This window comes from Phoenix dactylifera, unplaced genomic scaffold (genome assembly GCF_009389715.1).
Source record: "Phoenix dactylifera cultivar Barhee BC4 unplaced genomic scaffold, palm_55x_up_171113_PBpolish2nd_filt_p 000178F, whole genome shotgun sequence".
Taxonomy (NCBI): Eukaryota; Viridiplantae; Streptophyta; class Magnoliopsida; order Arecales; family Arecaceae; genus Phoenix; species Phoenix dactylifera.
The window spans coordinates 187,527-204,876 of record NW_024067711.1 but is presented as its reverse complement, the minus strand read 5'-3'; the positions used below and the strand labels follow the sequence as shown (position 1 = coordinate 204,876).

The window sequence follows — 17,350 nt, the reverse complement described above, 5'->3', positions numbered from 1 at the left end:
AATCCTTTTAAAGAGGTGGGGGGCCTGAATCGGTTTCAAACAACGGTTTGCACTAGTTCCACTCCCAAACCGCCTGTTTGTTGTGGTTCGGAGTGGTTCTGGAGGGGAAAAATTTCGAAATTTAGGGCCGAACCGACTTGGTTTCCCACCAGTTTGGTTTGGTATAGGGATGAACTAGGTGGTTCGGCCCGGTTCGGCAATACCTTATTTAGACTTTACTTTGTTTTTCTGTCGTCTCCTAGGGAAGTTGGATTCGTGATGCGACATGTAAGATTCAAAATCTGCTTCATTTCTTGACTGAGATTTGTAATTGGCTTCATGAACCTTGACGCCTCAATTTAGCATTGGATCTGCAAGGTTTTTTTTCTCTTTTATTGCTGAAAGAGATTGAGAAAATATTACAAAAAGAGGCTCCACCCTACCCCCCTCCCCCAAAGGGGGAAAACTCAAAAAGTGTACTATCACCCTTATCATGGACTAACACAGGCTATTCTTGAAGCACCTTTGCATTCATTTAGGGATTTTTCAAATTGTTGCCCGAGCTCCATTTCGGCTGCCTCTCCACAATATGGCTTTTCATGAGCTGACATATGCCATATAAACAAAATAGATGCATACGTGTACTTATATATGTCTGTGTTTGTATAAATAAATAAATGAAAATTTAGAATGATGATGCTGGTTAGAAAGTAGATATGTGCTGATCATCATTCTTCCTCTATTTTTATGTTTTTTTAAATTCAAAAATAGAAAAGAGAGGGGAGAAAATGGGGAAAATAGTAACCAATCATACAAATTCCCTGATATCTGATCTTCAAAAATGATTATATATATATATATATTTATGTATGTATGTATATATAATGTAGATATACTTGTGTGTATACACAGACATATGTATATATGCATGCATGCATGCATATAACTCTGTGTATGGTTGTATATAATTCTTCTAATTGCATGATGAAGTTTTGCTGCAGACAGTTTTGCTATAGTCAAGCTTCATATGATGATGCTCTTGATTTTGCAAAGATTGTTGGGCTCTATCAGGGTGGTAAAACAAATATTGGATTGCGAAACATAATCTTCTCAATCCAGAAAGAGAAGAAAGGTTGGTGGAAGCGACTGCTGAAGTCAGAGGAAAAACCTGCTCCTTATATTAAGGTTGATTGGAATAAATGGTGTGGATGAGGATGAATGAAGAGTCTGCCTTGTGTAAGTATATCTTAGAAAAATACTACATGTGTATTTATTAGCATTGGGCTCGTTATTCTCACCTGCTAGCTCATATGTAGATGGGACATGTGATCACCTCTGGATATGGGCAAGTCATTCTAATTTATGTTTACTGAATGTTTGTTGGGTTCAAGGATGTGATGCTTTTCAATTAGTGAGGGCCTGAGGCAGCTTTGCTTGTTCTCAGTGTACTTATCAAGGCTGATGTGTAGAGAGGTGGCACATTCTTGAAAATCACTTATGACTCTGGATTTCAGCTTGCATTAATCTTTTTCAAAAGCTTACTGAATTAAGAATTGGCTTGAACATTATTTAAAAATATTTGGTGGTTAACCCTTTTGAGACTCATATCAGATGCCTAAAATGTACATAACATGCAATTTTGCTCAATATTAGAGTTAAAAAAAAGTTGATTCTCTAGTATTTTGGGATAATCTTTCACCTTTTTTATTAAATAGTGACAGATGAACCTCTACCACCAACCACTGGTTGAGTACTTTATGCAATAATCATTTGGAAATGGCCTCTATATAAGTACAATCTATAACATGTGGCCTGTTGATTGTTGCATCGTTCAATGTTGTTCTTTCCATCCATAGATCTCATGCACATGCTGGAGAGTTGCATGATTTTTGTCCTGATACTTCTGTTACTTGATATACATATATCTGATCTACATTTAATTATAGAGTTGTTGTCACCATGGGATATCTTGAAGTGAATTTGGAATAATAATAGTACACAAGTTTAGCAAGTACTGATATAGTCCTTATCTGCATGAAGAAATTATTGTTCCTCAATCCAAGCAAATGGTTGTTCCCTTTATTTTGTTCTTGTTTCGTGGTATAATTAGAAGGAATAGTTGTTCCAACTAAATCCATCACGGATTTTATCCATGGACTTCCAACTATGAAAATGTCTACTAATCCTATTTTATTGTTACTGGGACTGTATAACCAAATTTTTTTTAATTTGGAGAAGCCTAGCCAGTGTACATTGAACTTACCTTTGGGTTGTCTTTGGTTCTTGGTGTATTTCACTTGTGACCTTGAGTGACAGCTTATATGATTTATGTGGTAACTAATTGCTTGGAAGGTCATGCTGAGTAAAAAAAAGGGAGGTTTGCATATATACTTTAATATGTCTTATTGCATATTTTCTCCTTGAAAGTTTCAAATTGCACAAATATCCCTTTGCTTAGATATTTTTGCAGCAATGCCCCTGCCATCATTGTTGGATGTCAAGACATCTAAAATCTGAAATTTTGAGATAAGTGACAAAAAAACCCTTTTGCATAATACCCTTGCAAAAGTGTGCCAATATACCTTTCCAAAAGCTCTCCAACAAATCATATAGTTGATATTGACCATTTGGGAGTCCATAGTCTTGCACAATTACCCTCCAGAAACCTATCTAATATACAAGATGCTTTTGTAAATTAAAGTTGTCATTGATTTAAGATTAAATAATAGTATTTGCATTGCATTTCAATTGAATTAAATGGAAAAGCTATACATGCTCGCTGATATAGTTCAATCAGTTCAAGTTTTGTACAAAGTACAAGGAAAAAGTAATACAAAAAAATTGTACTAACTTCACCCCTTAAAAAAAAAAAGAACTAGTCAATATACAACTTCATGATTTACTGAAACTGAAACTTACATAGATAAAGTAAAGCTAAACTTAGCTAATGACAAAGATCTGATCATTAACAGCCATAAAAAACAGTCCAAGGCAATCAAAATGCACCGTACCAAACTTGATTCTACAACATAATCATGTTAGTAGTCGAACTTCAGATCCTGTTAGTTGACATAACCCTGTAAGTATATTAATTAAGGAATTTGCAACTACTACCTGATCATATAATAGATGTAACATTAGATTTATGTCCAAGCCTATAAAAATTAACCGTAAGCTTGGTCATCTACCTGTAGCCATAGTCTTGTTGGTAATCAAACATCAGATTTTTAGAACCTGATCCAATGAAAATCATTTCAGTAACCCTGTGAGAACATTAATGTATAGCCATACAGCTCAAACTGTATCATTGTGGGCAGCAGATGCATTCATCAAGTCTATATCAGTATCTACTGTTACAAATTTCCTTGGTTGGGAATTTTTTAACCAAGTTCCCTGTTTCAACCCCGACATGAGTAGATATTCACATTCTCATGATCTCTAGCATTGCATAACAGTCAAGAGTCTAGCACCCCACACGTCTTTCCCAAATAATACTTCTTGTTGGATGAGTTCTTCGCTTGTTTATATAGCCTCCATATTAGAGTCAATCTTATCTCCATTTCAGAATGCTATCTAGGGGGCCAGAGGATCAATTACCTTATGACAATGAGGAATAGATTATTGAGCACCGAATTAAGCCATAAACTAAATATAGGGGTAACCACTAGCAATGCTAATCTTGTATCTCATACAAGACAGAGTAAACCAATTTCTATATGTACTTCTAATTCGTCATGGAGTCTAACTAGCATTTTAGTTACTACAGCCAACTAGTAACTACACAAGGTAATGCAAAGACAGAGGGAAAGCATACTTGACGGATAATGCAAAAACATCTAAGATGACTAGCAAGCAGATCTAACTGACACAAAAGGCAGTACAAGAACCTCAGCTAACGAAAAAAGAGGCAAAGCATGCTGAAGTCTATTATTACATACAAGCAAACTAACATGAGCTATAAAAGACCGGAAGGCAGAGCATCTTAATTTGAAAAGCTAAGCATGTTAGTTAGGAGGCAAGGCATCTTAAACCAAACATCTAGGAATAGCACGGAATCCATAACCACTATCTAGATTACTACATGTTCCTAATTATCTCAAATGAAGTCATAACATCCTAAATGACCTAGCATACAGGTAGAGGCTATAATTCAGGGTCTATGTTATAATAACCATAATAATCACAATCATCTAACCCAAGGTCTGCTGAACGGGGCCGGTTCAGGCAGTACTGAACTGACCCGGTGTGAAACCGGGTTGGTTCGCTATTTAAATTCGGTTTCCGTCTCTACGGGCTGGAACCGCAAAGGGACTGGCTGGCACCGATTCTTTTCGGGCTGAAATTAGTCGGAACTGGTTGCTTTGATGCCGACTCGGTGCGAACCAGTCGGTCCGCATCGAGTCAACCCGGTTTCGAACCGAGTTGACTGTGGGCACTGTGGCATTATTGCGGCCATTGTGGTATTATTGCCACAGTGCCATTGTTGGCACTGTGGCCTCAAGAGCCTTTAAAAGCCACATCCCGGCGTTGGGAAGGCCCGAGAAGACCATCCCAACGGAATTTGACATCTTCTTTCCAAAAAAAGCTATAGACAACACCGATTCAGACTATCGGAAGGAAGAGCCAAGGCTAAATAAGATGTGCTTCCTCTTCTTTATCTTCTTTTTTGGGGGAGGCTTGAAAAAAATAGCATAAAAATTGCAAATAAAAGGAGATCAAGCCAAATATTTTGATTTGGGCTTGACTTTTTTTATATGTTGTAGATCTATGGACGATGTACATGCTGACATAAAATTTTTCATTTTTGGATTATATATAATTTTTAAAAATTAAAATATATTTTTGGATAAAAAGAATAAATTTTTTAAAATTAAATTAAAAATTATAAAATCAGAAACGTATTTAGGGGCATACAAGCTACTCTCTATAAAAATTTGGTGTCCATTCATTCTAGTTTTGATGCGATCATGCGCATAGTAGCCTAGGCCCTAAATTTGAAAAAATTGAGAAATAAGTAGTCTTTTATGCATGTCTGAGGGCCTAGAAAAATATATGTAGCATCCATTATTGGGTTCTACATGGATCTAAGCTGAAATTAATTTTTAAAATATTAATATTTAAAAATTAATTTTAAATAAAGAATAATATAAAATATATAATTACTATCAAATATGAAAAATTAGTGGTACATATTACATAATTCAGAAGTAATTTTGAGGTAGAAATCATATTTTTCTGAATTTATGATATATAAATATTTTAAAAAATAAAATTATTAAAAATATATAAATAAATAAAAAATGAAAAATTGGGGTTATGTATTAGATAAACCTGATATATTTTTTGAGGTAAAGAAATATCACCGTCTATTAATATTTTGCTAGTTTTAAATAATTAATAAACTGACGTAGCTGATTTCAGAGCAGCGAAGGAGAGAGTTGCCAAGAATAAGGCGGAGGTGGACTGCCGAGCGAAAGAGCCATCTTTTATCACTCTAGAGAGTTAGAGGAGGCGTCCGCTCTGGATAATGAGGCACAAATTCAGGCTGCCATGGAGGCGAGCCTGGATGATTAGTGACAGCTGGATGAGGTGGCCCGCTATAGGACGTGATTTCAGCCTTCGTACTACGAGTCGGGCTCTGGTTCTGTGAGCAGTAGGGTAGATCCAGAGTTCAGAAGGAGCTCTTCAGTTAGGAAGGCCGTCAGTAGAGGCGGTGGCCGGATTGTATCTATGCTGGAGGCCTTTAGTAGCCAAAAGAAAGTCATGCAGAGAGATTCCACTTGGAGCAGCAATCCATGATTTAAATTCACATGCCTTTTTCAATTAGAGATTCGACAGCAGCAGAGAGTTGACTCAATGCTGGTTCCACTTTAGCCACATCCCAGCGAATGTGGCAAACAATACGTATTACAGATCTGTCATTTCCGCATAGAGACTGCCGGTCTCGGTGTAGATCCTTTAGGCCTAAAGAACATCTGTGGTGAGCTTCTTGATAGTAATAAGGAGATAGAAAAATGGATTACCTTCTATAAGAGCAAGTGGCTCACAGATGGACTAATTGTGATGTGTGATGGTTGGACCGGTCCTATCAAGCAGAGCATCATCATTTTTTTGACATACTGTGATATGAAGACTTTCATCCACAAGTCGGTTGATGCTTCTAATCAGGTGCACGATGCTGTGTACATCCTCAAACTTATGGAGGTAATTGATCGGGTAGGAGAGGAGAATGTCGTGTAGGTCATCACTAATAATGGGCCACAATATAAGGCTGCTGGAAAGATCTTGATGGAGTGGCGGCCATATTTTCTGAACTCCATGTGCTGCACATTGTATCAATCTCATATTGATGGACATTGCGAATATTCGTAAGGTGCAGCAGACAGTGGGGATAGCCCAAACCATCATCAGGTATATTTATAAGCATATCTGGGTCCTTTCACTGTTGAGGAGGTATGCAGTAGAAAAAATTTTGAGACCAGAAGTCACATGGTTGTTACCAACTACATTGCACTTGATAGCCTTCTTGAGAAGAAAGCAGCCCTACGTCAGATGTTTATGAGTTCCGAGTAGCAGAAAAGTAGATATGCCCAGCACGACACTGAAGGAAGCAGTGTCGAAGATTTAGTGACAAGGCAGACATTCTGGCAACGGGCTACTGCGATAGTGAAGGCTATCAAACTATTGTATGAAGTGCTTCAGGCTGTAGATAGCGGGAGCTACCTCTAGATGGGCTTTCTGTATCACATAATGTAGAGGGCAAAGGCTCAGATTATGGAGGCAGATCTAACCCATGCCCGGAAGTACATCGACATCATTGAGCGGCAGTGAGACTACCAAATGGGTAGGAACTTGCATCTAACATGTAAGCAAGAATATTGAATATTAAACTGCTTCTGTACTTGTATAATTTTACTAAGATGGTCTCCTCTATGTGCAGCATACTATCTGAACCTTCGGTTCTAGTACAGTATAACTGGAATTGGTATGGATCAAGGTTTGCCGAACCGGCCGGTTCGGGCTATAACAGACCGGTCTGTCCTGTAATCGGTACGGTGGAGTAGTGAAAACCGGTATAGGGCCGAACCCAGCCGGAGTCGGAGAAAAAAAGAGAGAGAGCGAGGAAGAGAGGCAGGGAGGAGAGGCCTCCGCCGCCCGTGGAGGGCTACGGGGGGCTGGTGGAGGCCGAAGGGGGGCGGCGGAGCCCGCAGGGGCGTGGCGGAGGCCGCGGACGCGGAAAAAAAATTTAAGAATTTTTAAGTGAAGTCGGCAAATTCGTTGCCGACTTCACTTAAAAAATTTCTAAATTAAAAAGTTTGAAAAATTTTAAGTGAAGCCGGCAACCGATTTGCCGTCTTACTTAAAAGTCTCTAAATTTTTTTCCAGGGCCGTGTCCCCTATTTCTTTTGAAACAGGGGATGCGGCTGCGGCTTCAGCCTCCGCGGGCTCCGCCGCCCCTCTGCGACCCTCCGCGGGGTGGCCTCTTCTCTCTCCCTCCCTCACCCGCTCGCTCTCTCCTCTTCTTTCCTGGCTTCGGTGGGGAAGAGCTGGCCGGTTCGGTACCGGTTTAAACTGGTCCGAACCGGAACTGTACCGGTCCGATAGGCGATCGGTACGGCGAACCTTGGTATGGATGATGAACTTCTGGCTACTCTGCGTAATGTTATTTAGAAGATGGAGCCTGATTCAAAAGTCGCGACCCTATGTCTAGAAGAGGTAATTTAATTAATATGTATAAGTTAACTGGTATTTTCTATTATTAACATAGTACAATATGATTTTTTTTTACGAACCAAATTATTTAGAGAGGACAGCTATAGCTTTGGATAGCGAGAAGCTGTCTTATGTAAGAAAAGTATGAATCCAGTTATGTTACACATTAGGAGGATATTTAACTGATGTTAGATAGTTACTAATATGATACTATCATAATCTATTTTGTATCAATATTTTTACGGCTACATGATGGATTCATTTGGGCTATCTGCAAAAAAATCTTAAGTGAGTAGCTATCCAGATCCTCTTCCAGACGATCTCTTCGAATAGCTGCGAGCGCAACTGGTCCTCCTTTGCCCTCATCCGCAGCAAGCAGAGGAACTGTTTGACACAGAAGCGCCTCAGTTTGTTTGAGTGTATGTGTTGAATTCACGGTAAGCTAAGTCAATAGAGCACACAAGAGTTCATCGATGCTGAATTTAGACGAATAAATAGATTTTCCAATAAGAGAAGAAACCTGACCTGTGCTGGGGCGACAACTAGAAGTGCGGTCGTGGCAAGTGGGCTCTTCAATTGGCTCAACAGGGCTTGATCATAGCAGCTTGGTGGACCTGAACTTGGCAGCTCTGAAAGATGTGGCAGGCCTGACGACAGTGGCCCGTTTACATAGAAGAGAGGGGCCTTCAGGTTGTGGGCCTGATGGAAAGTGAAAGGAGGGGCGATGGGCCTGGCAAGGGGGAAAGACCGTGTGGGCTTGCTAAGAAGAGGGGGGGTTGTTGCGTGGAGTGGGCCTGATGAGAGGGGTGTGCGGTGGGCCTGATGAGAGGGTTGGGGATCGGTGGAGGGCATGATGAGCCCGTTGGATTAGAAGTGAAGGGGGGGCCTATTGGGCCCGATGGTTCGGGAAGGGGTGGATGGGGGTGTGAGTGTGGATGGAAGGGGAGATTCTCCTAGGGTGACTGGGTGCGACGGAAGGGGGAGACGAAGGGGGTGGAGCGAGGCGGAAGGGGGCAGGCTTGCGAGGGGTAGTGGGGAGGCGGCGGAACTCGGGGTTGCTTCCCCTAGGGTTGGTGGAGGCAGCCGTGGGAGCGGCCAGGACGAGGGAGGTGGGGTGGAGATGGAAGCGGCGATGGCGGAGGCGGGGGGGGGGGCAGCGAGAGTGATGCGGCCCTACGGGCGGTCGTGGAGGAAGATAAATAGTAAGTGCTTGACGGCAGAGTTCGGCGACGGGAACCCGAGATAGGTCGAGGGTTCCGGGGAAGAAAGAAGGCCAAGGGGCAAGCTTCACGATAATGTGAGGTCCCCTTGGGTCTGGACGACGGAGTTCGGGCGGAGGCGGAAGTGGCCAAGGGGAGACGGCGAGGCGGCGCTTAGGCGGCGATGGCGGAAATGGAAACGAAAGGAGGAAGAAGATGAACAAGTATTTTTCTTTTTCTTTCTTTTTTCTTTTTTCTTTTTTCTCTTTTTTTTTCTTTTCTTTTTTTTCTTTTTTTTTAAATTGGGATTCGATAGGGTTCGGGTTAGCGGGCACGACTCACTTCGGATATGGATTTTTTTTTAGCTCGACTAGATTTGGGTTAGCGAGCGATCCGTTCCGATAACCCGCTACTGGTTCGGCTCCTTCGTGGAGGCTTGGGGGGGAGGCAGAGATGGTTACTTGTTACCGCGGCGACGGTCGAGCGAGGAGCCGCGGGTGGCAATGAGGCGGCCGCGAACACGGGGGGGGGGGGGGGGCGGAGGTGCAGCACCGGCGGCCGAACACTGCGAGGAGTTGAGGCGGAACGGCTTTCGGTGCCTTTTCGGCGAAACGACGGTGCTCCACTTCCCGGATCCAATGAAGGACGATGTAGCGGTGCTCCTCTCCGGATCTGGCCATGGGCGGCGGCGGCGGCTGCGGCTAGGGACCAGGCCTCAGAGGAGGTCTTCGTCGAATCGCGGGGCACACAGTCGACACTCTTGGCGATGGTCCTCGCAATGGCACTGGAGGCATCGGACGAAAGGAGGGAAAGGGGAAATCGGGGCTGTCCACGGGAACAGTGAGGCAGGGAATAAGGGTTTCTTTTCTTCTGTGACGGTTCTGGACAGATGCTTTGTTATTGGTGGTGGCTCCTTGCACGGGTGTGAAAGAAGATCTCGGAGCTTTGGCGACGGAAGCAAAGCTCTTGGCTCTGATACCAATGTTGATGCCGGACAGCAGGGAAGAAGAGGGAAGGAGAGAAGAGGAAGAAGAGAGGGAGAGAACTAGGCTTCGCACCTAGCCCTAGCTCAGGATTTCACACCAAGGCTAAAAGAAGAGAATCATAATTTTTTTATTCATAGCATACCCTAAATGATATACAGTCCAACATATTTATAAGCCCTAGAAAATGCAAAAAAGGATCCCTAAAAGGAAATTAATTTCACAAAAATCCTCAAAGATAACAAAATACCAAAATAAGCTCTAAAAGCTATCAAATAACAAAATATCCTAATAAGCCCAAATAAAATAAAATCACTCTAACCACAATAAAACTGGCTGAATCATCCCCTGCGGCGGTTGTAGACCCGAGTGATGGGTGGTCTGGCACTGGTGTCCGCACCACAAATATATCTATATGTATATGTATATTGTTATCTTGTGTGCCTTTCATGGATTCAAGATTGTTTCTATGCCTATTCATTTTTCTTTTAGGCTTAAACAAATAATGGTTAGATTGATGCAGAAATTCTTCAACTGCATCAGTTTGTCAATGACTAGATCTTTCTCATTGATTCTCTATCACACATTGCTTGTGCTGTTGTAATGTACCACATAAGCCCCTATTACCTATGTTTTATTTGTTACTTGTTGATATGCTTCGAAGTTATTTGATGCTGATTGGTTGATGTAATGAAGGTCAAAACTCAACCAAGTAAAATGTCATTTTGAGCTTAGTGTATTTTGCAGTAATTAATTTTTCTTAAATGTTCTCTCTTTCGTGTCCCAAAGGACATGGTGCGTACTATCCAGATGCCTATCCCTGTGATTTTGACTATTAAAGTGTTGTCAGAATGACTAGAAGTTTTTTTTGAAGGGCAAACTAAGCATATCGAGGTTGATTATCAACTTTTTTGATGTTGTTATCTAATTGGACTGCATTCATACCTTGTTTATTAATTATTACATTCGATCACTTCTGCTCAGGGGTGGTGAGGATTCAACATAAGTTGGTACCCAATTTTTTGTTGTTTATGAAATAGAGCAGTTCTTGAAATTCTTTAGTTTGTATCACATCTGCAACCATGTTGACTACACAACATTTATCTTCTGCTTATTAATGTTTTTGATCAGTGAATTGGTGCTTCTACTTATCAGTACTTGTTCTTTTGGCATTTTTCAAGGACCCTATTCTTTGCTAAGTGACTAGTGTGATGGGGATTTCTTTTTCTGGGGTGGATGGGGGGAGGGCGCAAGGGAACAAGTAATTGGAAGAGACCATCAAGTTACAGAAGTTGAGAAAATTAGTTATTCTTGTCATTTTACAGTCATAAGGGCAAAAGTATATAATTCCATTATGTTTTGTTTAGGGGTTTTGGCCAATCATAAGGTGGATACAACTTCCTTGTGCATTGTCCTTTTCGAGTTTAGTGACCTTTTTATCTTCTCAAAATAACAAAAGTTGCGTCTCATGAGCTTATTGAAATAGGAAGCAAAACATGCAAAATGCTAATATTAGGTTTTTTTATTTCCTAAGCTTGTTCCAGAAACTTTCAAAATGAACAAAATTATCTTTGAGAATTTTCTTTCAAATTTTGAATCAGTACTATTTGAACAGGGTAGAATACATTAGTGCTGTGCTTAGTAATAGATTCAGGGCATGCATGGGTTTGTATTTCAGTCAAAGCCCCGAGCTCCGTGGCAAGGATGCATTGAAAACCTAAGAGATTTTTTGGAATCTTCCCAAAGCTGCATTTTGGTTCCTGTTTTCGCAGAAAGTCATGTAAATTTTATGCAAGGAAAAGTTCTTCATTGTTAGAAATGAATGAGAAAATGTTCCTGCAGCATGAACATATGGAAAGAGACTGCTCCAGTGGAAGAAACCTATATAACTAAGTACTCTGATGAAGGAAAAGAATGAAGCTTGGGAATGCAAACACACGGATTATTCTCCTGGGAGTAGGAGGGCATATTCTCATCTCATACTCTTAACATAGATTAAATATGACGACCATAATAGATCGATTTGATATGGATCAAAGTTTCCTGCATTCTTTCTATAATCTTCATGCTTCTAATCCTACTTTCCGCCTTGTTTGCTATTGTCCACTGCCTCCTCTTGCTCTATATTGTTGCCCCCAGTTTCTGCCTTGCCTCCTTTACTCTCTAATCACTCTCACCTGCTCACCCACAACACACTACCTCCCTTCCCTTGTCCTGTGCCTTCCTCCACCCTTTCCAACTCTACCTTGTCACATCTTAATGAGCTTTATGATGCATTCAAGGTCCAAAAGCAATGCCAGAAATAACAAAGCCTCTGCTTGGATCTTTGAGTGTGTTGTAGTGTAGTTTGTATTCTGTTAAGATTGTCAAAAAAAGCTTGAGTTATGCTAGGTTTACCTTTCTGTTTGATTTGCAGTGAGGGGGGGACCATATTATTAGTTCTGCAGTGATTTGTTAAGTCCGAAGGATTTTTAGGGTTCGACCTGTTAAAGAAAATAGAAAGCACTTTTGATTCTTATTAGAAGTTTTCTAAAGGCTGCCAAAATTGCAAGTGGAAGGCTGCTATATATGTCTTTGGCAGGCCAATCCTGGCCCCAAAAGTTTATGACATGACAAATAAAATCTGAAGTTATATGATATTGACAAATAAAATCTCTTTCTTGTTTACTTTTCATTTTTCTTTCAGTATCTTCTCGATTCATCTTTTTTCACCTTCTTTCTCTTTTCCTCAGACCTGAACCCATTTTCATTCATTACTTAAAACCCAGATGTGTCAGATAGCATTCACCTGGGATCAAATTCTAAGGATCAACCCTTTCTTTGTTTGAACTGGGAAGGGCTAATTCTAGTCCTCTATAGTGACCTGTCAGTGTAGTTGTTCAAAGAGGCCTTCTTAGCCATTCTTTTGAACTCTTTTAACCGGCCAATGCTCCTTACAGTCTTCACTCAACATTAGCAAATTCTAAACCAGTTCACTTTTCATGAAAGGCCATTCTCTTTCTTCAAAATTGTCACATGTTGTCTGGAACTGATAACAATTTTTTTATTTGTTTCTACCACCAATCTAAACCTCCTAATTTGATTTCTAGTGGACCTTGGAATTGCATGGTCCCCTAATATGGGTGTAGAGTTTGTTTCATTGGATTTTGTATTTGATTTGCAATGTGAAGGACCCAATGGGTCTGATTTGATGGCAATTGCTTCTATTGGATAGTCGACAACCCTTCAAGATTTTCCTGTATACATGGCAACATATGTCCTCGTGATGTTCCTTTAACTTGATACTGACCTATTACTTTGACATTATTGTTGGACTTTCTTATGCTTTTTTTTAAATAATATATGGATACAACATATGAATATTAGTTCAGCCCTAATTACACATACGTGTTACTGTAACGTTGTATTTAGATTGCTTATATGGTGCTTTTATGGAGTGTTTCCCCTTTTTTACTAGTACTTGGAGTCTCATTTATTTTCCTGGTTTCTTCTAGCATGTTGTTTCCTAAAGTTGTCCTGCATCACTAATCCTTTATCCCTCCTTCCACCTTCAACATATCTTGAATGACACAAGGTTGGTCGGAGTCAGGCATGTCAAAAGGTGATCAGGCATGATGTAAGAGAGGTTTAGGGTCTTATTTTTTCCTAAGAAAGAAAGCCAATCAAATTTATTCTAGAAAAAAAAGATGGAATTTGATTGACTAGTTTAGTCTTGTGCTTAGACATTTGCGAGGATATACTCTCTTTTGACATGGTTGTTCTAGCTACACACACACAGAGGCTGGTAGGCATAAACCTATGTATCTATAATCATGAAAGAGTAATATGGTGGATTCTGTGGACTGTCTAAAGTCAGTTCCAACAAGCTTTCTGGCTTATAAATGATCATTGTTCTGTTTTTCTCCTGCATTGGAGACTCCTAGGGATTATGAAGCTTCATGGCATCTGATTTGTTTCTTTTTTTGTTTTTCAAACTGACTGTCATATGCACAGATTTCCTACATTTAGAAATCTGGCATGAAGCTTACATGTCTGCTGGCCTAGTCCTGCTATTTCACCATCAGCCATTTGCTATCACTGATTTCCTCCCCCCCCCCCCCCCTAATTTAAAGGTGTTTTTGTAGCAAGCATTTTCTGCAAGCAATTTTATTTTTCTAATCAAGCTTAACTCAAATATCAATTTGTTCCAGTTAGCAACAGGTTTTCTAGTCCTCTACTGGTAAGCATCTTTTTGTTTCTTAAATAATTGTTGCTGACATATCTTGACCTCTTTTTGATGTCCTAGATGCTCACCAAAAGACTTGAAAAATGAGAGACGTTTGTTAGTGATCGTGTCATTTTGGGGATTGGTTTTAGTTCCTAACAGTTTTCCTCATTTGCTGGAAAGATTTTGGTACTTCATGGTGTCTACAAAAAGTTTTTGTGCAATGGTAGCATTGGCAACCCTTGCTAAAAGTTTTCTAGACATACTTTGTTCCTGACTGGGCTTAGCTGGATATTTTGGTCTATAATATGTTCTTGTTCTGTCTGGGTGCAGTGCTGACTTTTTGTTTATGTATCTTGGGCTGGATGATTGATTTATGAGTAGATGGACAATATGCCAACGTGTTTCTTTGAATATATTAGCTTTCTCTGATCCTTTCTTCTTGTAAACTGTCCTTTTCTTTTCTTTTTCCTTTTTTCTTATGGTTTCTTATCTTGTGGCCAACTTTTTTTCAGCCGACTCACCTGCTTCTGATGAGGACGACAATGGGGTATTGTCACTCCATCCTTTTTCTTGGTTTTTTATTTTTTATTTTTTTATCTTGGGTGGATAATCCTTTATGCTGTCATGAACATGTTCAGGTAAATGGTAGAGATGATGAGAGCAGTGACGATGATGGACTACTCTGTAAGTCCATGCCTTTCTTTATGTTGATGGATGACCGTTTGGTTTTACTGTTTTTTCTACAGTGGATTTCCATAGCTTTGCTGCCAATAAGATGAAAAAATTGACATGGAATGGGCAACTTTGACCCTTTTTATTGCAGCCTCCATTTGTCAGTGCCGACTTTCTGGCATTTGGTTTAGGCTCACTTAGTATATACCTTGTTTGCATTAGCCATGTAATTAGTCCATAACTACATGGTTCTGCTCAAGCACTTGCATCATTTCGAAAGAACTTTACGATCATGCTACAACCTGCAGTTTCTGAAACCTGTTTGTTTGTTTGTTTGCAGATCTTCCTGATCTAGAGAAAGCTAGAGGAAATAACTGATTAACCTGGTTTGTTGGTAGGTTAGACTGACTGCACCACTAGAGAGGTAAATGTGATTCTTAGATGTAGACTTCGTTAGTTCAGCACATTGCATGGTGAAGATAATATCTTGTTCAATGGTGTGTGTATGCCTTTTGAGAATTGCATTGCCTCATTGAAACTATGTCCTGCATTTTTCTAATGATGTCAAATGCGAAAGCATAATGCTGGCCATGACTGGGGATCAAGATGTCTAATCCATGAAGTCCTCTATGAATTAACTAAAAACTAGCTTGCACTGATATACTTGCACAAGAAGACACAAGTTTCATACTGCCTATTATTTTAAAGGAGTCTTGATCATGAATGTACATGGCTTAGAATGAGTTGTATAAACCTTAGTATTGCATCTGCCCTGGGAGTTTGCAGGATTTCTAAATGCATCTGCCTAGATGTATAAAGGAGCAATCTTTAGAGATCAAATCGTTAAAATGTCTGTTAGGCTAATCAGAAATGTGAATATATCTCTGCAATATTGTGAAGGAATTTCCTAGTTCTGTGTTTGTCACCCATCTATTTGAGGGCATTTTTCACAATGTCTCTACAAATTAGTAAATTACACACAGCTCCCTTTGCTCATCCTTTATTAAGGGAAATTGGTAAAATTTTCAATCAAATGTGGTAATGCATCTAAATCTTGATTTGTGAGCTCACAACTATTTCACCAAGAGACTTCAACATCCCTGTTGGCAGCAACTGATTATATATAATCAGTCATTACACTTTATTCACTTTATATTTATGTTAAAAGTTGTGTTGTCATGGTATCCATTTACATGTGATTATCAGTTGTTAGAAGTATGTTCTGGAAGCCAATGTGGCTGACGCATATTTGCAATCTGGGGCATAAATTTGTAATTTGACTCTTATTGATTAACAAGATTGGGCAATTTGTTATTCATTCATGTTTGTATATGTCCATGAATCGTCGAAGAAATTAATAAGATGAAGACACATATTCTTAAGGAGTTGAGAATTTAAGGCATGTGTCATTAGGGATTAATTTTTAAATGCTTCTAATCGGTGGATCCATCACGAGGGCGGTGATCGATTCGATAAGATTATTGCGCATATCACTTAGTCAGATGAATGAGTCTCGAGTCTACAGTGTAGAGACATTGGAGTGATTGTGCAAGTACTTATTAGAGAATAAGGTATTAAACGTGACTAAAGAAAGTAGTTACATAGATGTCTATCCATTCGTCAGTGACTATTTATGCTGCAGTTGTATAACTGATCCTTTGACCTGCGATGCCTCAGCTATTCACTGTGAGGTTGCTATAGTTTGACGAGTATATAAACTTGGTCCTAGCCATTTGGATCCTTGTGGTGCGGATTGGCTGCAGTAGGTTTATTTTGGAATAGGGTTGCATCTAGATGAGATCTATGGGCCTTAATAGATTAGGAGTGATCCTATGTGATTTATGAGACTGAGTTCGATAAATTTTTGGCCAGGTATTTTGAAAAAAGAGTTTTTCATATCTCGAACTAGAAGTCGAATAAATTTGACATATGACGGATGATGGGGTTTGACGAGTTATCCATAACCTCCGTCATGTCGGGATCCATGATAGAGGGACTGTATCATACGTTAACTGCATCTAGAGGTTCAGACATTCGGTTCTGCTGGATTGCCACCACATATTGCTAGGTGTCACTAGTGGATTATGAGACTTGAAGGCATTCACTTGGTGATCAGTGAATTCTAAGAGTAGAACTGAAATTGTTTCAGTCTACTGAAAAGAGTTTCAGTGATATTGAGATGGAAATCTTAATATGTCTCACTATCAGATATAATAGAACCTACGGGGTCACACACATAGAGGATTTCATTAGTCAGACTATCGTAATTGTAATTTAGAATCATAATTGATGTCAAAAATGAAATAATTTTTCATTATCTAAATTGAAGTAATGAGTCTCCCAAGGACCTATTATGGGACATACAATGCATTACAGACGTATGATCATTACGCTTCAACCGGGTTATTCTATTCCACCTCTTATAGAGAAAAGAACTTAAAGCAAAATACTTAATAACACGGCGATACATTTATACAAAACTTTAATTATCAATATGATTGGTGATTGAATTAACCCACTAAGTGTTAGTGAGTTAATGGAAGAAGAATTAAGTGTAATTGATTGCAATTGGATTGCAATTGGGCTGATTTGATGAG

The 17,350-nt window shown here is 39.7% G+C and overlaps 1 non-coding gene across 1 annotated transcript; it reads left to right on the top strand.

Annotated features, from left to right (window-relative positions):
• Positions 1-1,182: 1,182 nt before the first annotated feature.
• LOC103703467 lies at positions 1,183-15,460 on the top strand. The gene is made up of 4 exons (XR_005507414.1): positions 1,183-1,215; positions 14,594-14,628; positions 14,720-14,765; positions 15,094-15,460. It is a non-coding gene; the product is annotated as an uncharacterized LOC103703467 (transcript).
• Positions 15,461-17,350: the final 1,890 nt, after the last annotated feature.